This window comes from Lepidothrix coronata, unplaced genomic scaffold, assembly GCF_001604755.1.
Source record: "Lepidothrix coronata isolate B3197 unplaced genomic scaffold, Lepidothrix_coronata-1.0 Scaffold26, whole genome shotgun sequence".
In the NCBI taxonomy this organism is placed as follows: domain Eukaryota; kingdom Metazoa; phylum Chordata; class Aves; order Passeriformes; family Pipridae; genus Lepidothrix; species Lepidothrix coronata.
The window spans coordinates 6,666,341-6,693,698 of NW_016690206.1; positions in this window are offsets into that span (position 1 = coordinate 6,666,341).

Here is a 27,358-nt window from a genome sequence, read left to right on the forward strand (position 1 = left end):
AAAAAAATTCCAAAAAAAAAAAATTTTTTTTTTTTTTTTTGAAAAAAAAACAAAAAAAAAAAAAAAAAAAAAAAAAAAAAAAAAAAAAACAACAAAACCAAAACCCCAAACAGATCTACAGGTGAAACTATGAATACAGATTAAAAAATCCTGAGGTATAAAAGACTTAAAACTTGGGCAAACAGAAACATTGGTGAAACATGTCCTCCAAACTAACAGAGAAGAATTACTATCCTGTGATACCAGAAGTATGATGGACATTGAGCTGTTAACAGAAAATATTCCAGGTGAACAGAATTTGTGCCCTTCCGTCTCCCAACTTTTGCTATGAGGGAACTAACCTCTGACATTTAATACATGGAGCTTTATAGTAGCTCTTTTTCTTTGTTCTACTGCAAGGCTGTGAAAGCTAGCAAGGGGAGAAAAAAGTGCTGATGTTGATGGTGATAACTTATTGAAAAAAAAGGAAACATATTAACATTTCAAACACATTAAATGAAGGAAAAACAAAGCCACGAAGACCTCTGGGTAAATCCACAGCTGGTGTTAAGCAGCAGTGTCACTGAAGTGCATGATGTCTTCTTCTAGTTCAAAGAGAAATTAATTCAGTGAGGCTCTGTAGTTTTATATCATGTAGGTCAGACTGGATGAGCACTGTGGTACCCTGCGGTTTTATATATAGACTGCAGAAAGTGGCCAAGCTTATATCCTTCCTTTAAGTAGCATCGCGTATTCCCACCACTGAAACAGAATCCTGGGCTAAATGGACCATTGATCTGACCCAGTAAGATATTCCTTATGTTTTTTATATTCTTATCTATAAATCTTCACCAACTGATACAGGAAAAGTTCCAGCCTCTGCTTATGTTATGAAATATTTATCAAACTGTCTACCTAAACTGTATCTTTCTTCTTGTATTCCACTTCTTCCTTTGCCTATATTTATTCTTTCTGTTCTTCAGTTAAGTTATAGGTTCCCCAAGGAAGGGTGTTTCTTCCACGTGTTTCCTGCAGTGTGACTAATATACTTTTGAGCAATAAAACAGAGTAATAAAATATTCCACTTTCCAGGGCCACCTATTTTACTTCCTATATTGCAGAATTGCCTGATTCTGAGTCAAGGAAACCACCGGGGAAAAGTATGTGTCAGAAGAATTAAACACAGACAGAATAACTGTAACAGTTTTTCTAGGGGATGATTTGGCAGGTTGTTGCCTTTGGCTCCAACAGGTCAGGGCCTTAAAACTAGCTTTCCTCTCTAGGAGGTAAATTCAGAAGGTGCCTGTCTCTAGTTGATGAGAAACGTGATAATCAACAGGTTTTGTCTATATTAAAGTCAATATGGCTTTAAAATGATCCAAGCCTACTTGACAGACAGACTATGTGCGATTGCCAGCTGGAGAAAACTCCAACCTAGACCACTAACAGAAAACACCCAAAACACTGCAAGCAGATCTGTATTAATGGCATTACCACCACTCATATGCATTAGCAGAGGCTTAAAGATACATGAAATAGAGAAGGAATAGAGCAGTTAACTGACAGTTAACAAGACAACCTGGGTAAGCCCCAGATTTTCTGCACTAGGGAAAAAAAATTTGAACATTTATAAAAAATAGGAATGGTCTTATAGAGCTTTTCCTGCAAATATCTTAAAACTTGACTTTCTTATAGAGACAGCGCTCTGTCAGCAGTGTATTGCTGTTATGACTTGCACTGCTGGAGGGTGGCTGAGCTGGTCTTGCCCCTGAGAACCTCCCCCAGGGCAGTGCATGACCACAGAGCACCAACTCACAGAGGCAGCAATTTGCATGTGTGGGAGATAAAGTCTGCCCAACAATACAGAGCCTGAGAACTGGGCTGTCAAAATGGAGCTGGTAGAGAGAATGCTGGCTGTTGGGTGATTTGCAGATGACATTTCACTGCTGTTCCTATTCCAGTCTTGCTATCTCTGGAACATAGCGCATCCGTAGTAAGTACAGTCATTCCGTGCACATCTGTGCCATGCAAGCAATACAATAGCCACAATTCACTGGTCTTTTGCTCAGACGTGACTTAGAAACTCTAGCAATTAACTCAAATTAGGGGGTTTGTGGTTGGGACCTTCCTTGTTAAGCATGCTGAGTTACAGAAGCTGAAGAGTTCCTGCAGACAAGCTCCACAGGGATAATGCGACATGCAACCACCTGCTCCCTGTTTCCCTGCCTCCCACGACATGTTACAAGGCTGGTAGAATAATAAGCAAAAGGCTTCCCATCACAGTCTAGCATAACAGCTCAGAAGACCAAGTTTTTGTTAATGAGATTTGGGCTGAGAAAGCATTAAGTGAAGGGATGCAGCTGGAGCACCAGTACACATCTGATGCATCAGGAGAGCAGGAGCCTCTGGTAGAAAGAGTGTGGGTAATAATCCTTCAAAGTGCTCCAGCTTAATTTGCAGGAGTTCACCCGTCAGAATCACAAACACCATCTGCTTTTGGTGGTGCCTAATATTTGCTGAACCAAGTCAACTATTTGCAGTAGAGTTCTGTGAGCCACAATTTTCCCTGAGGTTTTAAAAATTGATAATCCAGTATTAGATAGGATATCATTAAAATAGGGAAATACAGTCTCATGTTTTGGAGCATGTGCCAACTTAAAGCCAGAACGGGTAAGTAGGAAGTAACCTGAGCTGTGGGTATGTTAAGCCATAAATATCGCATACCTTGTCCTAAAACGCCTAGTACTGGGTGTTGTCTGAGACAGGAGGCTGGATGAGAGATTAATTCCGGTCTGATAGCTACTTTTCTCATTGTTTTTACACTAGTCTTACCAGATCTTTTTTGTTGTTTCTTGACTTCTTATAGGTTATGTAGAATTATGTAAACAATTGCACTATGCTCTGATAAAAATGCAACATAAAAAATAATCATATAAGCAGTTTCAAGAAAGAGCCTTTTAGTGATGTGCTGGCAAACTACTGTGTATCTGAATGCTCCCACAGCAAATACAACATTTGGCACTTGCAGTTATTACAATGCTAATCCATGTCCCTAGGTAACTAGAATATGCCCAAAAAGGTGCTGTACAAACTCATTTTGATCCTCATTCATCATGAATGCCAAAATAGCTTTGTGCATGAAAGTAGCGTGAAGAAAGATGAACAAAGGACTTCCAAGTAAATATGAATGAGAATCTTTTTATGTCCAGGTTCCTAGTTAGTTGGAAGGGCCTTGTCATATAATAAGGCATTGGATTTCTCCTGTAATAATACCCATGAGCTGTGTACATCTATATATGTATATCATTCAGGAAACATTTCTTCAATGTAATGTGGGTTTTGCCCCTTGGTGATACAACACGTAGGAAAGAGCTCCACAATTCAAAAACAGCTTAAAGGCTATTTAGCACATATTACCTGTCTTCATTTGCATGTAACACTTATTTCTGACAAAATTAAGAGAATCAATCTATTTTTCCCTGGAGTATCTTCTAAAATTATAGGAATTTTTCACAATCTGTACTTTCTCCCCCCAGTTCTTTCTGTTCAGCTGTTGAGGTGAACAGATAAACAAAAATGAAAATGGATCTCAGCTATATTGATTTTCTACAAACATTACAGTAAAGAAACTAGTTACCTGAGCAAGTGCCCAAAAACTGTGACATTATCCATTTACTGCAGAAACACATTTCTTCAAAAGAATTTAAAAACCTACATCATATTTTCACAGACACTTAAGAGTTGGAATAAATATACAGCTTTAATCCAGGTTAGTTCAATGCTTGTGTAACCATGTTAACAAGACATGGGACCTAAATTTGATCACTAGGGTTGAACTCAACAAATGGATATGTGACTTCCACATAGAAATAGCTTGCAAACGCTTAGTTTTTCTGCATTTCTTCAAATTTACTCTCTGTCTGAACACTGATGAATTTGACACTCCAAGATTACTCGTGTCGATAAGAGTACCAATGTTAATTTTGACTTGCAAGTGCAGCAAGCCACTTATTTGGAAGGAAGTTAAAAAAAAAAAGTCAAAATTCCCAACCAACCCCTGCAGGAAATTGTTGCCCACTTGGAGGACTGCCATGCAGCAACAGCTGATCTGGCCTTTGCCACATGAGGAGGTGATCTCCCCTGGCAGAAGCTGCTGTGGGTGCAAAAGGGCAGCAGGAAGTGTCACCAGCAGAGAGAGGCAGGAGGGAACTGTCAATAGTCAAGCTGTAACTAAAGAGAGAGTTTCAACTCTGATATCAGCACATGTGCTTTAGGAAGGTCCTGCCATCTCCCTTCTTCTAAATCCTTTCATCTTGCTGCTTCTGTTGTGTTAAACATCTAATTTGGTTATTTTCTAAATTCAAGTTAAATTTGCTCTGGGCACTGGAGTTAAAAAAGTAGCCAAGTGCTTTTTTTCCCCAAAGTGTTACCCAACTAAGGAAAAGGAAAAATAAAAAAAAAAAAAGAAAGAAAAAAGACAAGTCCAAAAGAAGTCCTCCAGACTTTGTTTTTTTTCATATAAGGGGAAACAAACAAGCCTATCCAAAAGCAAGTAAGCCAAATTTCTGCTGAACTTCATAGTTTTAATAAACAATCTTCCTTTAAATTTAATACAAAACCTATGTAGCAATATGAGTTTAGTGTTACGGCATAATATAATAACTAAAATACTACCATCTGCAGTCTTCCTTGACACCAAAGGTCATGTTTATGAAAGATTTTACTCCCACTCTCCTTTACTCCGGCTCTCCACATTTCTCAATTCTGCTCTGCGAGACTTGGAGAAAATGCATTACAAGGAACACCTAATATCTTGGTGGAGATTAGATGATTTTTGTCTCCAAATATAAAATGTTAGCAAATAAAATCTGTTCTCGTGTCCCTCAAGAACCATCTTCCATTATTCATTTGGAAAAGAAAAAATATTGAATGACTTCATGTTCACATGAAATAGAAACCCATTTTGTCCAGTGGCAGAACAAATGTCTCCTGATGATTGAACTCAGTGAAGCAGCTTTTCTATGCTGAGGAAATGTTTCCTCTGTTGCATTACCACAAAATGTCAAAAAGTGACAACACCCATAACTAAAAATCCAATAACATTTTCAAATTAAATTATTTATTTTTTAATGTTGTGAAATGTTTAGGTTGGTTTTGACTTTTTGAAGTAACTTCTATGTGTTTGGCTGCCCTTTAACATAAATTATCTCCCATTTCAAATTCAGGACATTTTAAACAAAATAGTAGAATGCATCATTAAGACAGTGTTGGAACAGATATAACATTAAATGGCCAATTCACTCACTTGCTTTGGCTCTAAAAAACCAAAAGTGAGTTGACAAAATTTTCCATTGAAAATCCCCTGCATTGAAAGGATCTAGACAACATAACTAATGTATAAATGAATTTGGTGTTCCAATTCAGATGCTGATTGACCCGCCCATAATTGTTGAGGAATTTTTAAATGTAAAACTCAAGTTTCGTATACCTGGCTGCATAAAAATCCTAATGCTGAGAGATCAATAAATCCAATACATAGCAGTTTTCTAATTCTTCTGTCTTATGTCTCACACTATGAATCTATCATTTTGATCTGATTACAAAAAAAGTTATAAAGTTGTAAACATTTCCTTTATTCATTTCACTAAAACCTGTTAAGACATTACTATTGCTGTCGTCTTTATCTGCTGTTCTCTTAATCAAGTAAACCCTAAATTCTCTTCAAATATTATGCTTATTTAGACATCAGTCCCTTGGCCAGTGAGTCTACTCAAATGGCAGAAACAGTTTACAAATACTTTATAGGTCCTTTGCAGAATCAAGGTCTCAGTCTATAAATAAGTAGTGGCTATGTATTGTTAGTGTCCTAGGTTGTATAGTATTCAGTAAAATGAAGTTGTCGTCCTTTGAGAAGCTGAGATTTCAATATATCAGTTCATAAGGTACAAAAAATACTGAGAAAGTGACCTCAAAGAGCATAAGGTGAATTCTAGTACTTTAGAAAGGTAGGATTCATTTCTATGTTGAAGCTAACTGTGAGTCTCATTAAAACATTCAAAATTGAGTTTACTTAATTTCATCCTGGGTTTGTTCCTGTCAAAGTCCAGACTCCTTCTGATTGACAATGCAGTAATATATGAGAACAGTGTTCATTTCTAAGTCTATGACACCTTTAGCAGTCTTCAGGATGTATGATCTTATGCATGTAGTAATCCTTTCCCCATTTAACCACTCAACATTTCTTTTGTTTCTTTTGCTCCTTCCACATTTTTATGGCCTGGCTCACAAAATGCCTTTTGGTAATTGATTCCCAGAGTAATATTTAACCTGTTCATTTCAACTCAGGATTTTGGCCTTTATTGCCCCAGATATGGAAAATAATTAATCTACAGTTGGGACTGGCTACTGTTCAGGATAGAAAGGGGGTTTTTTTGTTCTTCAACATACTAGGGCATATCTAAATACTTTGAAACATGTTATTCCTTGTACTTCCAATAGTTAACAATTTGAAGTGTATGTAGGAAACTAATAGAGTCAAAAATAGGGAAAGAAATATGGTTGATTTTTTTTCTATGGAAATCAAAGCTTTCATATTTTTTTTCTGAAAGAAGATGCCAGACCAAAGGAGCGCCCTCTGCTTGTTACATTGATAGACTGGAGACATGAACAATATTATTGACATGCAAACACAAGGGGCTGGAGGCTCGTACCTGTTTCTGTGTGATTAAAGACCTGCAGGAGGTACTTGGTGGCAATAGGCACATGGTGTTTATGATAAAAGGGACTAGAAATGACAACTGACCTTTCCTGGAGTTGGGAATGAGACTGCAAGAACTTTGGGGCTCAACTTCCCTGCAACTTCCTCTTTTGTCTTCCCACCCCCCAATTCCATCCTTTTGGATGCTTTGTTTCATGTTACTGTGCCAGAGTGTACATTTTAATTACTGAAATTTTTATCCTCCCATGCGAAACCTAACCTTTTATTTCTACCAACAGTCCCTCCGATAAAGGGGGTGTTCTTCCTCTATTCCTTCCTTTTCCTTCCCTCAGATATCAGTGCTATTCAAGGTTTATTCCTACCAACCCTCCCCCTGCTCCCAGAGTGTTCCTGAATTTCAAAAAAGCCTAGAAGTGACAAACTTGGAAGTCTTGGATATCTTCATTTTCCTTGGGTGAATTTTCCTTTCACTCCTCAGCACAACCACCAAAGTAGCCCTGCTGGCATCTAGAAAAGCCTTGGTGTGAATCACTCAGATGGCTCTGGAGCTGGTACCAACAATCCTCTGTAGCCTGGGAGCATCCCAGATACCACTAAATCTTCAATCACAAATAATCACTGGAAGTTGCCACCAGAATTCCAGAATGAGAAAAATCCCAAACAAATTATTTGGTTGCAAATTACAACATACAAATACACCTGTATACTTTCTGAGCTTAAGGAAGGTAGACTAGCACTTGTGTTCTCTGCAGAAAACAGTCGACAAGTAATAATTTTATTAGACAGAGGTGCTGTGATAGGACACAAAACTAAGGTCTTTATTTTCCTTTGACACTATTTTCATTTCTCCTTGCTCCTTTTGCTCTTCACAAATTGCACAAAATGGTAATAGTAATGTTCATTGGTAAAGTATTTCAAGGATTTATGGTGCTGAGTATTGCCCTCATTTAATAAGGGGACAGGCCATGATATGTCAGCTATGATACAGCACAGTAATTGTGCCACAGACACCTTTAAACTCCCCTGTCTTTAGTCTGCATTTTGCTCCTAACCTCAGAAATGTAGTGCACGACTGGAATCATCCAGTCTCTGCTTCATATAATTTCATTGCTCAACGCATAAACAACTGTATCAAATCAGAAACTCTGGTATAGTTGTCCTACTGGTGTAATTTAACCTTTCTCTTACACAAGTATTTCAAAATGTCAGTAAAACTACTCTCATTCCTATGCCCTTAATCATCTCTTTTTTTATCTCTTTTGATTTTCTTGCTTTGGTAAGGTTGACATCAGAAACCTTCCACTTATGAACGCCAATCTGAAGTGCTCCATAGGTTATTTTGATAAAGATGCTGGGTCACTGCTTTGGTCATTTCACTTGTTCCAAGAAATGAAAACCTCGTAAATCTTTGATGGTATAATCACCATCTTGCAGCATGTGATGGCCACAGGTTGTACCCCACTTAATTGCTTTTGAGCTTCACCATTGGTCATTGTGGAGGAAGATAATGGATTTATTTTACAAAATAAAACAAAAATTCACAAATTGAAACTTTTATATTCCATTCCTGTTGGACTGCAAAGGCAGCAACATTCTCTGAGATGAATAGCAGAAGACAGTGTAACAAATTAATACAAATGAAGTCATTCCTGAGTGACTCCATCTGCTTTGGAAATGAGTCTCGGACTTTGCAAAACGTGGCCATGATCCAGATAATTAGGCTTAACTCCAAATGAAGCCACACAGGTAACTTATAGCTTCATTAAATCTCCTTGGGAAGGCAGGCATCCAAAAACTAACCTTAATAGAGCAGCATATGATCCATTGACAATCTGCTTGATATTAAAATATGAACTTTGTTTTTACTATTTTACATGAGTATTAGGCCAACAACATATGCAGAGCAAAATGTTAGGGATTGGACATGTTCTCATATCTTGCGTTATACACCAGTCACTACATCCAGAGAACTAGGATCCTAATTTTTTGTTTACAAAGTTTAATCAAAATACATTAATAATCTACAAAACCTAAGCAAGGCACATAAGCAAGTGTCTTTCCTCTGTAATCAACAGGAGGATTATTAGGTAATAACAAATGTTATTCATCTTCATAATGGCTAAATGACAGCCTGCTTAAAAATAACAAATGACTACTCTTCATCAACTATTATAGGGTGAATATGACCTTCACATACTTTAAGCAAACAAGTCGTCTTTTCAAAGACTTCCCTAGTTCTTTAATTGATAATGATGAGATGCTTTATCTGTGCTGAGAAAAAAAGAGCTCTAGTTATACCATTTATTTTAGGCATGGAGGCATTTTATATAGCCCTCTGTCAGAAAAGATGCTGAGATATAATACCAATTTTTTCATCAATAATAAATTAATGCATAATTAAAGTGGTTAGTGAGTTGCATAATGAACTCCTGTGAGATGTTTCCCCTTAATGTTTATCAGTCTTCTGTGTGATTTTTTTTCTGTTGATGTGATGCTGCTTTAACACAACAGAACTGGAGAAAATTGGGCTGAAAGAAACCTCAAGTTCTCTCGTACATCTGTCTGTTCCACCCCTGGCAGAAGTCTGACTTACTGCTTCTTGAGAGCCTCCAGCATTGACAATTCCTGCCCCGGGAAAATCGGTTCAAACCCTTGCTGCTAGAAATATTTTCATAACTTCTAATCTGAATGTGCCTTGCTGGTTTTTAAGCCCAAGTCTGTTGCAGAATAGGCCCTGGAGTTACCAAACTGAAGCTCTTCTACAGATTTAATCTTACCTTCTAACAAAGTTTCTTTGAGCCTGAAAAGAGTAAAACATATGCAACCGCTTATATATGTCAGTAGTCAGACTGATGAGGATGGAAGCCTAAATAGGTGGTATCCAATACAGTACAAACAATCATTCTGCCTAGCAAAATCTTTGTACAAAGACTTTTCTTGGCATTTAGATAGTGTCAATTTAGGTTGCTCTGATCCCTGCTAATGATGGTTTACAACAGTTCTGGCCTTTTACAGATACTGACACCATAAATGTGTCTGTGTCTCCTGCTAAAGTAATGCAGAGTGGTTACACTTTCTATAAGGTAAGGTAAATTAGGGCACTCTCTTGTGAACACTACCTATAGATAAAGCAAAACACACAGTAACTACCATGCATGCTCTGCAGCTTGAAAGATGCTGCCTTTGCCCAAAGTCACTCATTTGCCATGTAATTTACACCTCCAAGAATTGAGATGAGGTGAAATCAACAGCTTTCTCCTACCTCTTGTTTCTCTCACAGTACCATGGGTGTTGCAAACAAAACATCATTTGCCGGATATGCTCAAGGCAGAGAAAAAGTGATACTAACATTGGTAGAGATCATTTTAGCAATCTTAGACAATTATTTGAAGAGTGCTATGCATTAGAAGGAACATTTTAATCGTGACCCATAAAAAGCAATCCTGAAACAAGTGCAATATTAGTTTTGCCTAGTCTCATATTAATTATAGGAGAGCATAATGCTCTGTGTTAAAATTTTTGTTGTTCATTTTAAGGGAAAACAGTGTTTCAGATCATTCCAAATTGATCTGGGATGCTCCAGTATCTGGCTTTTCCTGCAAACCAGTGTGTAATTATTTATCACTGACTTTTCTTTATTCAAGCACAAAATGAAGGCATTGATTTTTAATTTTTAACATTCTTATTTAATTATGTCCATTAATCATCTAATAATTGAATAAAAACTGTCACAAGCAAAAGTAAATTGTATCTTTTTTTATTTTCCTTGGCTACAAGTATGCCGAAATGCATACCTATGTTAGAGATGTGCATACACATATGAATAGCATGTTTCTCATATGTATTATATATTTATTCTGATCATCTTCCTTTTTCACAAAAGAGATATGTGACAAAAATTAACTGAAGACCCTTCATTAGATGTTACGGATAACTTTCTGATTATCTGATTCAAACTAACTAGGCATGGCAAAGGCAGGCAGATGGTTTGATTCTCTCAGACAACGCATGGTCAAATTCTAACTACTATTTGCTGTACAAGGAACATACCAGTTGTGCCTTCAGCCTTAAAGAGATGATTTATTGAAGTTATCATCCTAGAATATCAATGCTTTTCTGTTTGTGTCAAATTTGAGAAAATCTGGAGACTGAGGAAGAGCAAGGTGAAAGGGAATCTGAGATTTCCCCTTTGGAGCTTTCTTCTTTCAACTCACTCCCCTTTTCAAGAATATTTGCCATTTAATGTTTTCTATATTTCTTACCTGTGTCATGATTTTAAGCCCATTAGTCTTCTATATGAAATTATAGACTTGTCAGTGTGTTTTTAATCTGAATGCTCTGCCTTTCCTGTTATAACTGTGATTATAGAGTGGCAGGTAATATTGAACAGGAGCCTGTTTTCCTAATCTATCTCCAAGGCCAGTGATTTGTTAAATAAACTGGTAACAGTATAAACTTAATGCTGTTCATCTCTCCACATATTATTTATTGGATGCAAGATGACCACAGGACAAAGACTGCAACAACATTAATAACTACAGGGTCACAAGCTGAGGTCTAGCACACCAGACTTCATTTACTGGTTTGGGTACAGGGTTCCATATTTTGAAGAGCTGTAACGCAGACAGGGGTTTGCATTCCTGGTGACCAGACAGGGTCTGAAGAGACTGCAACACCATGGATGGTCAAAATGTGTGGAGTTCCTGATCTGCATAAGTGGACACAGGTGAGGTAGTTTCCTGGGGGCTCTTTCCAGCAGGATGCAGATGGGTACAGGATGCTGCATGACTTTGTTGTGGCTGCAGGCTGAGAAGTGATGCACCCAATGTGGCTGGGTGCGGAAGTGAAGGGACAAGACAATTTCAGGAAGCAGGAGAGTCTGAGCTTCACCTCCCAGCTCCCCAGAGATGAGATGCACAGCGCCCAGAGAGGACTGAGTGGCATGCACAGAAACACAACGTGTGGGAGCCAGGAAAAATGAACACTGTCTCTGTCTCTCTGCAACTCAAGTTTACTCCATTATGTTTCTGTTTTGCACAGGGCTGCTGACAATCACATTTGAGCTTTCAACAAACAAATAATTCTGCTCAATGACAGCCCCCTCCAGTTTCGTGCCTTACATTTTTTTTCTGGTGTTCTGCAGCCAGCTAAGGAGGGACCAGAAAGGGCTGCATTTTTGGTAAAGGATGCAGTGTGTGTTGTAATTGGAAATCAATGATTCAGCAGGAAATGAGGAAATGGCACTACATAAATCAGTCAGCTATCACTATTGTGCTTGTTGCTTAATAGCATAATTTTAAAAGAAAGTTGTCTGCAGACATTTACTTTTAGTGTCTAAACAATTGTTTAAAACAGAAGGTTGTAAAAGGGCTTGAGCTTTTCAAGATCAACTGAGTAGTCCTCAGCACTTTTTGTAAGGCTTATAGAGGCAGACAAGGATGTATTTGTTCCTTTATTTTAGGAGCAGGGATTGATCCAAGATTTTGTATTAGAGAACAGTGTCCATACTGCAAGTGAGAGGGGTTCAAATGATTTCTGTGGCTACACGGCAAATCATGTTTTGACACACCAAGAAACAACACATAGGTCCAAGTACAACCAACTCACAAGAATTTGAGCAGTTGATGAGTACCTTCTACATGAGAAGCCATATGTAGATATTATAATGCAAATATCATCAGTGCTGATGAACCTAGAGCTATGTGTGGTTTAAAGTTAGACTTGTTCAACCTGCCTGTAAAATATTGTTTTCTGGAGAGTGACCCAGATGATCCTAATTAGGATGCTCTAGTCAGATACACAGTCAGTGGAAGTTGTCCTCAGCTCAAGTGAGGCAATGACCTTTGATTTTTACAGTCAAAGCTCAGTCTTTGTTGATGGTTGTGTAGTCCCTTCTACCCAGGAATGAGCAGATAGGTAGGATAGGTCATGTGGTCAAAGAGAACGTTAGGCAGATGCCCATGACGATGTAAAATTCCAGGGAAGACAAGAGACAGCAGGCAGGAACAAATGTTTGTGCATGTGAAGCTAACATGTTCAGTGCTTTGCTCATCCCTGCTAATGCCGATCTACAGAGTTCCACAACTGACCCCAGAGGCCACTGACATTCTTTTTTGCTATGTCTGAGAAGCAAGGAGAAAAACTGTGGGCAATAGCTGATCTACTACACCATTACGTGTCACAAGGTTTTGCCTCCTGTCTAGTCAGTGGTTTTACCACAGGTGCTCAAGCCAAAACTTAACCCATTTGCATAAGGAAAAGTCATGCCAGGGAATGCTGCATGAGATGCTGGATCTGGTGCTGTGGTATTTCTCAAGAAAATAGTAAGAAGTTGGGCATTCAGTTACTTTTAAAAATCATTTTAAAATACAACATTCTAAAAGTCAGTAATGGGCTGGGGGAAAAAGGCAAAGCTAATTAAATTAAATTGCAGCACTTCTTTTTTTTCCTCAAAGTGCTTGTTTAATATTAAATGAGTTATTTAAAAATAACTATGGACAATAAATGGAGGAAAAAAAAAAAGATAGATCAGGTGGACTGAAAATTAAAAGGGAGACTTAAATATTAATGGAGATTTTCCTCAGTGCTAGACATGGTCAGGAACTTTTTTCTGCAACATTTCCTGTCAGAAAATGGTATTTCATCAGAACAAAACAATCTCTGTGGGAATATGTCAGTTATTACAAAATAGGGGGGAAGGCCTGTAAATTACTCTTTTTACTGGTATCAAAACATTCTATTTGAAATTTTTTTTAACTTTACCAGCATGGTGCTTCTTTTAATTATAATAATTTTATAGTCTGGTTTAAAAGTGAAAATTTGAATTAAACATTCAAGCACTATAAAACAAGTCTTTCCAACCTTTCTAAAAGTATCTTTAGAGATTTGATTTTATTTCACATTCTTTGTCTTCAAAATTATATTTTGGAAAATTATGTCAAAATTTAGGACAAAAATGTCTGAGCTCATAATTCTCAAAGAAGTGAAATTTCAAATTTCACAGGGTTTTTATTAACATCTATTCATATCTTTTGCCCCATTATTTACTTTACATGGCTTCACACTTGTCTCGGGAGATGACATAAAGGAGACCAAATATGTGTATTATTTTTCTCTGAAAAGTTAATCTTTGAAAGGGAACTTCTCCATTTAAGATATTTCCTCCCCTTCTTTTCTCACTGATTCTGCATTCATGCACCATTCCGACCCCACCTGCCTCTTGTAATTTAAACCAGAGTAAAAAATATTTGGTAGTTTAACTAGAATATGAAAGATGGGGGAGGAGGGGTAATGGGGTTTTTTAAGTCTATTTCTTAAAAGTAGTGGGTTTTAATGCAGATCATTTCAATAATTATGACTGTACTGTAACCACAGAAGATGTGTCAGTGCAAGCTGTCAGTCCCTGCAGAAGAGGCACAGACCAGTGTCAGTGGGTAGGCAGGAGCAAAAACAGTGAGGAAGGTGAAGGGAACCAGACAACTCTTCTCCCAACCTCAGTACTACAGCAACATGTAGACTTCTGCAAAGGTTCAGATGATTCATGGAGTGGCTATTTAGACCAGCTTGTTCAAAACTAGACAGTCTCATTAGGTACACGCAGGAATTAGTGGAGTCATTTCATCTGCTGTAGTGATTTACCTTTGCACTGGATGTAACAATGAAGTTGCTTAAACTCCGAAGGTTCCTGGCTGTAGTCTAAGCTTCTGGTATTTCCAAGATATCTGTACACACTGTTTACACATAATATATACCCCTATACTACACATGACATCAATATCATGGTTAAAAATAATTGAACTCTCTTTTCACAGCTGATTGAATAGACACCTAGGTGAGTTGGGATTTGGTATGAGAACTTTTATCTCAGAGGTCAAGGGTTCAAATGTATTCAAAATCAATACTAACTGAGAGTTATTACCTTTGGGTAGCCTATGTAAAATGAATGGTGGCTCTAGCCTAATTTCCAGTTGACAGATGCCTGTGCCATCAAAAAAATCCCATCATTGCATTTGGCATTCTTCACATAAGGTGTCAACATAGAAGCCAAAGACAGACTGGGCACAGAGTTGGAATTAATCTCTCATGAAAGAGACCTATAGGACCTATCGTTGATCCTTCCAAAACAGAGATAAAACAGATTATTAAGGCAGTTTGAGGAATACTGAAGTGTTAGTTCCTGCAGTTGGCTCCTCTCCTGAATAAAGAGAGGGCAAAATTTTCATATGTTTTTGATTCAGCATCTTTTCACAAGCACCAAATTGGCTTTTGTGGGGGAAAAGATATAAGAGGCTTATTTGTGCTACCAAGTTAAGATTGTGTCAGCTTCTCCCTTATAAACCCCACCAAGCCATAAAAATTTAATCTGGGCTAAAAGTTGGCAGAGCCGTTCTCAACCCTGAAGTATGTTTTAAATCCCAGTAACAAATATGTGTTAGGCCACTTATAAGTTAAAATACTCAAGGCTAAATAACAATAATAGAAAAGTCCTTTCATCTAAGTGTGGAATGCAAAGAGGAAATCAAATGTCAAATATTATATGGTTTAAAAAATATTCCTGCATCTGTGCATCAAATGAGGAAGCTTTGACAAGTCTTTCTGATTAAGTCCGAGGATACCTGAGTGGTTCTTTTTGCTTTAACTGTAGGGAATATGCTATCAGCAGGTTCTGAAGACAGACCACAGAGAACTTTAAAAAATGTGAGTGATAACATTTTGAAATAACTGCAGAACTTCACTGCCATGAAGAGAAAATATGTAGATTTGGCTTACTCCCAAGGGGAAGATGAGCTGCATAGTTTTGTGCAGCTTGAAGGCGTTAAATTTGCCTGGTGGGAAGACCAGTTAAAAGAGAATTACAGCAGTTTGAGCATGAAAAATAAGAGCATGCCGCATATCAGCACTCTCAGTTCTCAAGCAGATACTGTGAACCTCAATTCTTGTTTGCATTTTTCAACTGAGAAAGAAAGAAAACTGATGATTTTAAGAAAAAAAAAATCATATTTTTGCATGAAAAAACCCACAGTATTTTTTAACATTCAGGTGTCCCCTTCATCCTTCAAGATATCATGAGCCCAAAAAGGAGTAGATCTTGTTCTCAAAAAGCTTATCAGATGAATGCTTTTAAATGGTATGTAGAGAGCTGGATCCTAAGTCCGCCCAGGCTACTCTAAGCTCTGGACCCTGTGATGATTAACATTTGCTGTAGCCCTTTGCTGCCATGCCTTGATGCCAGAAGAAGGGGTGCAGACATGAACCAGGCTGGGAAGGAAACATAGGTATACAGCGAACTGCTGTCTTGTCTAAATTGGTCCCAGCATAAGCAAGTAGAAATGGAGAAACCCAGAGCTTGATGTGGACAGCATCTCACCAATTATTTAGGTTTTGCTGGAAGCAAATGGAGATCAGGCACAAAACAATTTTGAGCCATGTAATCCAGGAAAAAATACATCTTACCAAAACCATTAAACAGTCCACAAGCTCCTTAATCAAAAATGCTTCTATTCTATGTATGTTTAAAGAGAAAAAAATCTTAGGTACTTCAGGGAGCCATCGCACATTTACAGGAAGTGTACTGGATAAACTAATTTTTTTTTCTATCTCTAAATATCATGGAGCTAAACTGTAGCTAAAAATAACAATTTGGGAATATGGAATGTTGATAGGAGAGTTGGTGCAGAAATACCTATGTTCCACTCACGTTTTCCAGAGATCATACAGTCTTAAATAACAACTGATAGCCCCAAATCAGATTTAGTAGAACGTCTGTAGTGGATTAAATAATCCCTGGACGAGCTACCTAAGTAGTCAGTAAAAAGAAGAAGGATACTTCATCCTGATTTAGCTCCTAGCTCAGGCACTGCTTTGAGAGGCCTCTTCCACAGTGATTGCACAGTGAAATGGACCTGATTGCTCTGATGCCCAGTCAATGAGAGCTGGGGTCTGGTCAAGGATCATTCAAAGAAGGGCTGGTGTGGAGGAGGGAAACAATGACTCCTTGCTCCCTAAGAAAACAAAGAGTTTACAGAGGAAAAATAGTTTTCTGGGAGTCACATACTCAAGACATAGGTATGATACACGTGCACCCTGCACAAATATTCTATATGTTGAGGGAAACATTTAGAACCTCTGTACTGGTTGCAGGTGTACTGGTGCTGGCAGAGATGCCCCTATGGCCCCAGAGAGAGCCCAGTGGGACAGGTGGACCTGCCCTGAGGGAAGCTGCAGCCCATGGAGAGCCCACACTGAAGCAGGTTCATCCTGGAGGACTGCAGCCAGTGGGAAATCCCCAGTCTGGAGCAGGGGAACAGTATGAGGAGGAAGGAGCGGCAGAGAGGAGCTGTTATGGGCTGACTGCAGCCCCCCATCCCATTTCACAGCTCAGGGCGAGGAGGTAGAGAATTTAGAAGTGAAGAGTGAAATTCAGTCGGGGAAAAATGGAAGGGTGCTTTAGTGCTTTTTAGTTTTGTTTGTCAACCGAACTTTATTCCAGTTGGTAACAAATTAAATTTTCCCAGGTGGAGTCTGTTTTGCCCATGACAGTAATTTGCAAGGGAACTCTGTGACCCATGAGCTTTTCCATCTCATTTCCTCTGTTGGGGAGGGAGACTAAGATAGCAGCTGGGTGGGCATCTGGCAGCTGGCCAAGGTCAACTCACCACAATCTCACAGCAGCAAATGTATTGCCAGGGCTCCAGTGTGTACTTTGATGACTGTGGTATTTAACCACAGAAGGGAACACTTACTGTCTCAAATCACCTATGAGAATTTGACTGTGGTACAACATTCAGCATTTGTGAGCCAGAGAAGCATCATTTCCGGAATAGCAACCCTGAAAAGAGAGATCTTCTGAAACATGCCAAATAATGTGTGAGAAAACAGAAACGCTCTTGCCTGACACTGTCACAGAGACACTGATGTGAGGAGTCAGTTTCTTCAACCCAGAGTGAGAGGTATCAAGTGAAGACTCACTCTTGTCTCTGTGTGAGGGTCCCCTAAGAACACAGCTACCAAAAAGCCATTCTTCTAGTCCTGTAGTCTGCAGAGTCCAGCACCACATTCACCACCGAAAGAATATGCTTCTCTGACAGGGTGGGAACTCTACCATGAAGTACGTGTAATGTTTGATACTTTATCTTTAGAAAATACAACAAATTACCAACAATTAGCATTCTGGTTTTGCAGTGTCCTGATGTGCACACAATTACTGGGATGTGTCTCTCTTCCCTCCAATTGTTCCTCTACATTGTGAAGGCACAAGGAGGTTCCCTTTGTCAGACTCCTACTCTCTTAAGACATTATGGATAAAAGAAGAATTTCAGTATAATTGAGTCTTAGACCTCTCCGCTACAGGGATTGCAAAGTTCTTTGATTTATCTCCACCCAAGGAAAGCCTTTTTTTATTTTTAATATTTTTTTTTTAAAGCTTGGTCTGATATGTTGCCTACTCTAATTGAAGCTTGTAACATCCTTGCTGAGATAATAGACCCTGTGCACCTGGTTTTCACTGTGATTTATAAGTTTTTCATTGGGAAAGATCTGACTGCTGCCGAGAAACTGAAAAAAACACCTCTTATCCACACCATCTCTAAGTAATTCAATTGCCCACTGAAGTTCAGGTTTTTATAAAGTGTTGATGCAGCAAGGTGTTTAACTGTGTGACAGTCAGTTTCCAGTTACAGTTGCTCAACTGAAGAGAAGATATAAAAAAAAAACCAAACCAAAAAACAAACAAACAAACAAAAACAAAACAAACAAACAAACAAACAAACAAGCCCCAGAAATCACTAACCTTCAAAATCTGTATTGCTCGTAAAGCCCAGTTCCATTTTCCTTCTCTGAGTCACCTCTAGAACCCTATTTCATTACATTCCTTATCTCCTCCTGCAGCTAATGAAGAGAGAGAGGAGTTCCAGACAGCAGTTCCTATCTTCCTCTCCTTCGCCATTAGCTATAAGTATGAAGAAACAAAGTTCCTCCTGAAGGTGTTTCACCCAAGCAGTATGAATCCAGTAAGCCTCAGCCAGGAATGCATAAACTTTTCCTGATGTAATGATCAACCTAAATAACAAAGGCTGGAACCAATCATCCTGAAGCAGTTTGAGCACTATGTGAGCTCTGAAAGCCCCATGGTTCCAGAAGTAAAAGGCAATCAAAATATATTTGATTACTGTGCTGAAAGGAAGAAGCAAAAAAACAGGAGTCCTGAGATTGCCTGCAATTGTGGAAAACATGAAGAAAGTGAGATGACTTTTGACTGTTATCTGCAAACAGCATCCACAGGTGCATTAAGGAAGACAATCAGAAGGAAACCAGTTTTGACAGTGGCTAGTCCGTAGGCATAACATTTTGTTCTGCTAAAAACAAGAGTGCCTGGGCTGTTAGGAACAGATGCCAGAGACTCTGGGAAATTACATATATGCAGAGTGACAGTTAAGGCAAAACAACCCCCCTCACTGATGTGACTTGGGGGCCCCAAGGCCACTGCTACTTCACAGAAAGAGACTGTACCTACCCATGTCAGTAAATACAGGCTGTGAATTGCCATGGTATCACCAGAGGTAGTGGTTTTCTGCAGTTGCCTGAAATTGTCAACCCAGACAGTACAGTCACCTTCTCAGAGTCTGAGAGAGGAGAGAGGCTGAGGCAGCCTAAGGTCAACCAGTTCCCTCTTGAGGGATCCTCTACCAGGCAGTGAGCCCAACAAGCCGAGACAGAGGGGACTTCCAGGACACAGATGTCAGAGCTGTATCATAAGGTTTACCGCCTCCCTTGGCAAGTGACATTGAGGTTGGAGGGGAAGTCTGTGGGGAAGTCTGTGAGCCTGAGTAACAGTGCTACATAGAGTCTGTCTGAGCCTCTGGTATAGGTGTTAGTCACTGCAATTGTGTAGAGCAAGGTGTTAAAAGTATTATAGCTGGGCATTTTAATGGTAAGCCCTTTTGTTGTAAAGGGGAAAAAAGCTGGGCAGCGTGCTCAGCTCCCAAAACAGAGCTTGTGCAAAGTACTGCAGATCTGATGAAATTATGCAGAGCTGTTTGGTTCTGGCCACAGACCCAGGAGTTAGCCCTCTCAGAAGTCTTAAACCCTGAATATCTAATGAACGTCTCACCCTGCTAGCAGGTGGGCCAGAGTGCCCCCTTCACCTGTACAAAGTGGGGAGCAAGCATTCTAGGCAGCACTCAGATATTGTGGGCCCTGATGAGTGCAGGAATGGAGAAGCGAAGGAAGAGCAGCATGTAAACACACACATATGGAGATTCTGGGCTGCTGTTTGCCGACTGAATGGAAAAAAAAGTGTGCAAATATACTCGACCATAAGATTTTAAAGATACTGATCATGAATTAGGAGCCAAAGGGAGACCGAAGTTACCTTAACTGAGAAGATACAAAGACAATTGCAAATGGCAAAGGCCAAGGAGTAGGACTTAGTAAAGCAGGTTCTACATAACAAGTCATATCATTTTAGACACTGTCTCTCACCTGTTTTCATCAAATTTGCCCTCAAGTCCTTGGATGGTACAAAAAAAGAAGAAAAAGTTGTTATGGGTTCTCAAAGGTAACCACCTGCAGTTTTGGCTGCTTGTTTGTTTGTTTCTGGGGTTTTTTTGTTTAACATTACTCACTGGATGATTTTTACAAATAAGGCAGCAACTCTGAGATTCAGTGATGAAAAGGTGAAGTCTAAGACTGCCATGTCTGTGAAGTGAGTTAGTAATGCAAAAGAGATGTAACAAAGGTCCAAATTCAGTGAAACAGAGAGAATATGACATTTTCATTGAGTAGAAAATCAGCTTAACATTGTGAGACTCAGACAGGAAGGGAATAATTGAAAGTTTTGCCATTTAAATTAAGAAGTGTTTGAGCTGCCAGCAACACTGGCAGCATGGTTGTCTATTACAAATCTCTCCTTTTCAGTATATTCAGGTTACTGCAACTGAATTCTTATTAACTAAAGTACCAGTCAGATGCTGTTCTCAGCTGAGTTGATATACACCTGAAATATGTATATTAACATGCAGAATCTGATCTGGGATTACCTCCAGCACAGCTGATAGCAATGGGTTGCACTGGGTTGTATTTCATCCGTTGGTGGGAATGGCAGGAGCATCTGCAATGGGCAGCCTTCTGGCTGCACAATGCCCCAAATGTGGATGTTAAGACAATCAGTTCTAGTTTGTCTTCTGCTTAGCAGTGACTTTAGGTAGATTATTAAGGTGCTGATGTAATTAGCACTGCTGGAGGGGAAAATGCTCCTGTTCTGATATTGAGGGAGATAGTATGCAGCCTCACTATATCTCACTTTGGGAATATTATAGAGCCCAGCAGTGGTTTATGTGATACAGTTCTCTTTTTATCATTTAGGAGCTATGAAACCTGTATTTGGCTTCTTTAGTTTGTGTCTATTTGGATATGTCTTTATATTGCATAGGTTAAAGAAGTCTGCCTCCCCAGAAAGGACATAGGATGCAGTTTGGTGTATTTGTATCATGCCTACGTGTTGTGCTTGACACAGTTTAGATGCTGCAGGAATTTACTCCTTTTTTTACGGTCCAAAGGCTGTTGAAGTCTATATAAAGAGCCCCACTGTCTCTGAATCAGGCCCTCGTGTTGTCCTTTACACTCAAACAACCGCAGAGTCCCTCAGATAATTGGATACGAGAATACAAAAGAAAATGTTCTTTATAGAGATCTCAATAAAAAATTTGAATAAACTAATCTAAGCCAGAGGTAAACATTGGGGTAATTAATGTGTTGTCTGACGAAAAAGGGTGAAAAGACCTCTACTAGACTGTAGATAGGTGAATCCTGGAAGACCTGTGTGTCATAGTGGCCAGTTCACTCTGCTGAGTGAAAAACCCCAGCCAAAAAGTAAGCACATGAGATAGGAAAAAAAAAAAAAAAGCATAAACCAAAACTGACTGCAGTAAGAAATCTCAGGAGAATAAACCTGAAAATACTTTGCTGATATTATAGATATTGGTAGCATGTTTTCACTCTCAGTATTATCTCTGGTTCTGGTGGTCTCCACCTCAGAAATGATCTGGTCAAGTATGTCTGTTCCAATGTTGCTATAATAGTGACACGTTTCATTAAACCTATTAAATTTTGTTTATATCAGAGACTCCAGCATCCTCAGTTATCCTCTGCTGATGAGGTTTTATGCCAGTCAACAAGGCTCTAGCAGCAGAAATAGATGTAAATGGGACTTTCTCCCTGATTTTTATAATGTCTGTCCCATGCACTGAGCTTTAAATCTCATCTTTACTCGGAATATTTCTTGAACGTCTGTTTGTGCTCCAGGGAATGACTAAGAGCATTTTTATTTTCTCCTCTTTCTGTGCTACATTTTTTTAAGGTTTTATTTCCTCTTGCAGTCTATCAGCCAAATCCAAATGTTTCACAAGCTGGAATATTTCAGGCAGCTCTCACCTCTTTGGAAGTGTACATTAGTATATCTCATTTAGACAGAGGGTCACAGCCTGTCCTTACTTGCAACTCATGAAGCTGGCGTGCTCAGTGTTAAGTCCCAGTTTCTGTCTTCCTCCTGAAACACCTTGGCCTTGACCAGATCTGCCCTCTCCAAGATGAGCTGTGAGGGGCAGGCGTGTTCTGTCTTGTACTGCATGGGCCCCATCTCCCTACCATCCATACTATCTGACTACATCTGGATGCCAGAGCGGCACAGCAACTTGAGACCTATACTATAAAACTCACAGGGGACCCTGTCACTTGTTTTCAGCATTAAAATTATCAGGTAAGACCTCACGGCATGGATTCTCTGACTTTCAGACTTCTTTTGATTCCTTACATCGAAAAACAATTGGTCTCTAAGGTGCTTCTACATAAGAGTTTCAGTTCAGTTCAGGTGAGGAATAAGTCTTGCAAGCAACTTTCTCTGTTGTCATTCTTTTTCTGCTCTGTTTCATATTTGTATTGAAAACATGCTAACTTCTGGATGAAAATAAACTAAAGTATGTACTCTGGGTGCACACCAATATGCTCCAAACACTACCAGGCATTCAGTTTACAGGACCAGACTAGACCCAGTTGAAAGTAAACCCTTCCAAAAGGTGTACAGTGTTCATACCAGATCCTCTGTATCAGCTGTTTCTACAGATCCCTCCCATTGTGCAGCACTATTTGCTAATGTAGACCCGGTCTAAGAGGATATTAATACAAAGCTATTCCAGGTCACATTGAACTACCTTAGACAAGGGGCGTGCATTTGGCAACCATAGGGTGTAATAATGTAGCATGATAAATGCTCTGAAGTTATGTAAATTCTGGCATTTAATTTTCTGGTACTTTACTTCAAAACAATCTGGATGTGGATGGTATCAACCTAATTGTAGTGAATACTATTAATATGAAAACGTTGCATCTTGAAACATAGTAAACACTCTGATTTAGATTCTCTTGTTTCATGTTTTCATATATAATCCTTAAAGGAGTTGCCTAAAAAGATTAACATGAAGCACTTTGCAGAAAGCTTTGTCCTGCCCTCAGAAATGTGCAACAATACATCTCTGTGGCATCCCATGTGAGCCCATGACCTCCTTGAGAGCAGAGTGCCCATCAGCTACTTCTCACTGCAGGAATAGATGGGTTTTACTCCTCAGACACAGGGATGTAAATCTCAACAATTTTGATCAGAATCAACTGTAACACCTGCAGCTGTCCTCAGCTCAGTTACCCAACATTTTCAGCGCTCTCAGTACCCAAACTCATGGGGGAGTTTCCACAAGAGGAAACACAGTGTTTTCTGCAGGTCCCTGGGAGCGCTCTACCAGTGAAGCGACTCAGTCTTTCACACACCTGTGCTATATACTGAAGCACATTCAGATCCCACAGACCTCAGACAGGAGAGCTGGGGAGAGGTAATATAAGGCTTATATTGTGGAAGTGACAAACTTCATAACATGATAACCAGAATAGAGGGGGAAAAATCACAGTAAAAACATGGAGATGGGCACTGCTTTTTAAGTCACACATGTTAATCTAGAGGCAACTGTTTGACCCCTAAGACCTCCAAAATTCGAAGCTACATTTATAGGTGTCTTACTTGGTCCTAGTCCTGTGATCCTCAGGATGCCAGGTATAAATGTGATGTGGAGGGTTGCAATCTCTCTCCTCCTATGGATTGTTCGGTGTGTGGAAGAACATGTAGAGTTCTAGTTCCTCAAGGTGTTTACTCAGAACTTGAAATGCACAGAAACTTCAGGAATGGAGAATTTTTTTGCTTATTCCTATTCAGAGATTACAGAAGTCAGAGGAGAATGTGCCTTCTCTATATCGGTTTCCCCCGATGATATTGTGGCAGCCACTGTAGCTACAAACAAAAGCAGAGAATCGAGCTAAACCAAGAGAAAAAGAAAGACTTTTATTGTCCAATAGTCCTGGCAAGATGACTGTTCCCATGGAAAGATTGAACAGCTGGGAGCACTGTTCAGTTGACAATGACGAGGACAACTCCTCAGTCAAGGATGACTTAATTTGTCCTCCTAGTGAGACACATTGCAAACTGCAGAGGTTGAGAGCAGACCTTAGAGAATTCTTATGATGCTCCTCCTGCCTATTCGTGCAAAAAAAACCCAGAAATCATCAGAGATGTGTTAATTGCAGGAGCCTCAAAGCAAAACTAGATAATATTTCCCAAGGGAGGAGCGTGCCACCAAACCATGAATAATGTTTACTGCATGGGAATTGGTATACAATAAATTACCCTTGTCTTTTGTATGTTTACATCAGCACATGAAGGCAGTGGATTACAGACAAAATTACTCTGGAAGTGAGATCCAGTGATCATTAAGGAAGGCATAATAATATCCAATTTTTCTGCCTTTTGCATGTCACTTTCTCCCTACAATTTCCTTAGTCTTGTAAGCCCATATGTTATTTATGAACAGGGAAATATACCTTGGTAAGAGTGCTTGGAAAGCATCCAGTGATGCCTGTAAGATTTAAAAAGAGAAAAAAAAAACAAAAACAAAAGACAACACAACAATGCAAATACCAAATAAAATTATTTTTATAAGCTGTTGAAAACTACATTTTTCTTTGTTGTGCAAAAGGGGAAAGGATATTTTGGAATGCCCATTGAGGATCAAATCCTACAAATTGGCACCTACCTGCAAATTGATCTCTACAAAAGAATGCTACTATTCTAATGCTAAGTATGCTGCTTTTTCTTTTAAATGAAAAGGACAGTAACACTTCCAAGAAGCTCTAATTTGCAAAAATTTTTGCAAGTGTAGAAGGAAAAAGGCTGATGTATATACTGACATGATTTATTTTTGTTTGTCATGAGGAAGGGAAAGAAAATATTCCAGTTCCAAAGGCAAATAAGTTTCTCACTAAAGCCTGTGTGTAGCAGATCAGGCGAAGTAGAAATTTTGTGTTGCAGGTGTGACAAATACTGGAGGTTTCAGGGTTTTTATGGAAGGCAAGATCATAAATGGTACAAGCCCCTCAGCCAACCTGGCTGCTTAGCGAGGCAGGAAGACAGGTAGGCAGGAATGAAGATAGGCAGAAAGGAGGGGAAGTGTCCCTGATATCTAGTGATGGGACACATGGCAATGGTTCAAAGCTGTGCCAGGGGAGATTTAGACTGGACATAAGGAAGCATTTCTTTATCAAGGGGTGGTAAAACACTGGAACAGGCTTCCTGCACGGGTGGTAGATGCCCAAAGACTGTCAGTGTTGAAGAAGCACTTGGACAATGCCCTTAATAGCATGCTTTAGCTTGGTAAGCACTGAATTGGTGAGGCAATTGGACCAGATGATCATTGTAGGTTCCTTCCAACTGAAATAGTCTAGTCTAAGGGAAGGGAGGGAGGAAGCAAGAAAGTAGGAGGGCAGAGTTAATATCTTACTTTCACTGTGCTGTATCAAGTGAATCGTATAAATTTTCTTCACATTCATATATCTTCACATTGATGCATAATATTTACCTGCCTAGCTCAATTTAATCTGCAGCTTTTAGTGTCCTTAATAAACTTTATTATTGCAACAAAAAAACCAACTGCCAATGTCATTGTGATGGCCGTGAATTGACATCTCAGTTCAATGAAATGCCAATGTTCAGGAAATCAATCTCAACCTGTAGTTAGGTTAGACTAGTCCTCAGTTATTTGAGGCATTAAAGAACTTGAGAAGTGAATAAACACTCCTATTCCTACGGAGTGAACTGAAACATGGTTTTGACGTCTGTACCAGATCTGTTTGCAACTGCAGGAGTGTAAATGCATTAAGGACATTTTTATCTAGTACATTCAGTCTGGCACCTTTTGTCAAAACAGAACTCAAACACTTGTGTCAGCCAAAACAGGTGTTTGGCTATTAACGGAGCTGAAGCAAAAGTTTGCACATTGTGTAGGATGAAAGATAGGCTTAAGGAAAATCCACAGAACACATTCAGTGTGTAAATATTTCAGGCCTCTGTGTGCCTTGCAATGTTGCCTGATTCAAGGAAAAAAGGCTTCTGGCAACCTTCATTCCAATGTCTTCCTCTCTATTTACCTCCAGGGCTAAATGCAGGCAAATAGAGAAGGCCAATATAGTAGACAGATAGTAGGCATATCTATTACTAGCCAATGTCCTGTCACGTCTCAGTTGGAGTGCAATTTGTTGAATTTCCTTCTTTGGTTCTGAGAACTGCTTGCCCATTATCATCTTCCCCTCCTTTCCCATCAGCAACGCCTATCCTGCAGGCTGGCAGGAAAATGTGGTGTCAGGAAAGAAATACCGAAGTTCCCAGAAGGTGTCTAGGACCCAGCTCTTTCTTCAGGAATAGCTTTATTTTATATAATTCTGGGTAACCGATCTGGCAGAAAGCAAGTGAAAACTAAGTAATTTATTCTGATTTGACAAAATATATATAATATTTCTTGGATATCTTCGATTGTCTTAAGATAAAATAACAATTTGTGGTCTACTCATTAGATAATAATCTACTCAGAATAAATGATACATAACAGCTAGTGCATCCTTTTGACACTATGAAGTCCTTCATCTTCAGTCTTTATGGTTCTCTGATTGCCCCTTCTCTGATTGTTCATACCTTCTCCTGAGTCTTAGTACCAGGAAATAACTGCAGTAATTCTGTTTCAATTATAGGCAATGTCAATAATCTGAGTTTCTGATATGCTTCATACAAAATTATTGTCAGACTGGTACATTAAGTCTGTTTTTGTGTACCTTTCCTTTAGGAAAGAAAACAGAAGAGTCATATCTGCAAATTCACAAATTATGCAAGTTGTTCCATGATCATCAAGGCAAATTAAAAAAAAAAAAAATCATAACATACACCCCTAGTCTGTGTAGGATACTGCTGAATTTGTCAAAATGGGATAAAACCTTGGGGTGCTATCTGAATAATCAACTAAGCTTGGTGCTCAGCTAGTGTCAATGATTACAAAACATCCCCCCACTAAACACACACACACTCCCCACATACACTGTATTTCAGCTTCAGATTTCAAGGATATGCTGATCCTTTCTCCTGAGTGTGTCTTTGGCTCCTGTGATCCAGATTAGGTACTTATCAGCTCCCAGCTGGGTTAAAAAAATTCCCTGTACCTAAAACAATGCATCAGCTCCAGCTGTAAAAGTCATCTTTCTGCTGCCTACAGAGCCTGATCGCTGTCTAGAAATAGAACAAAA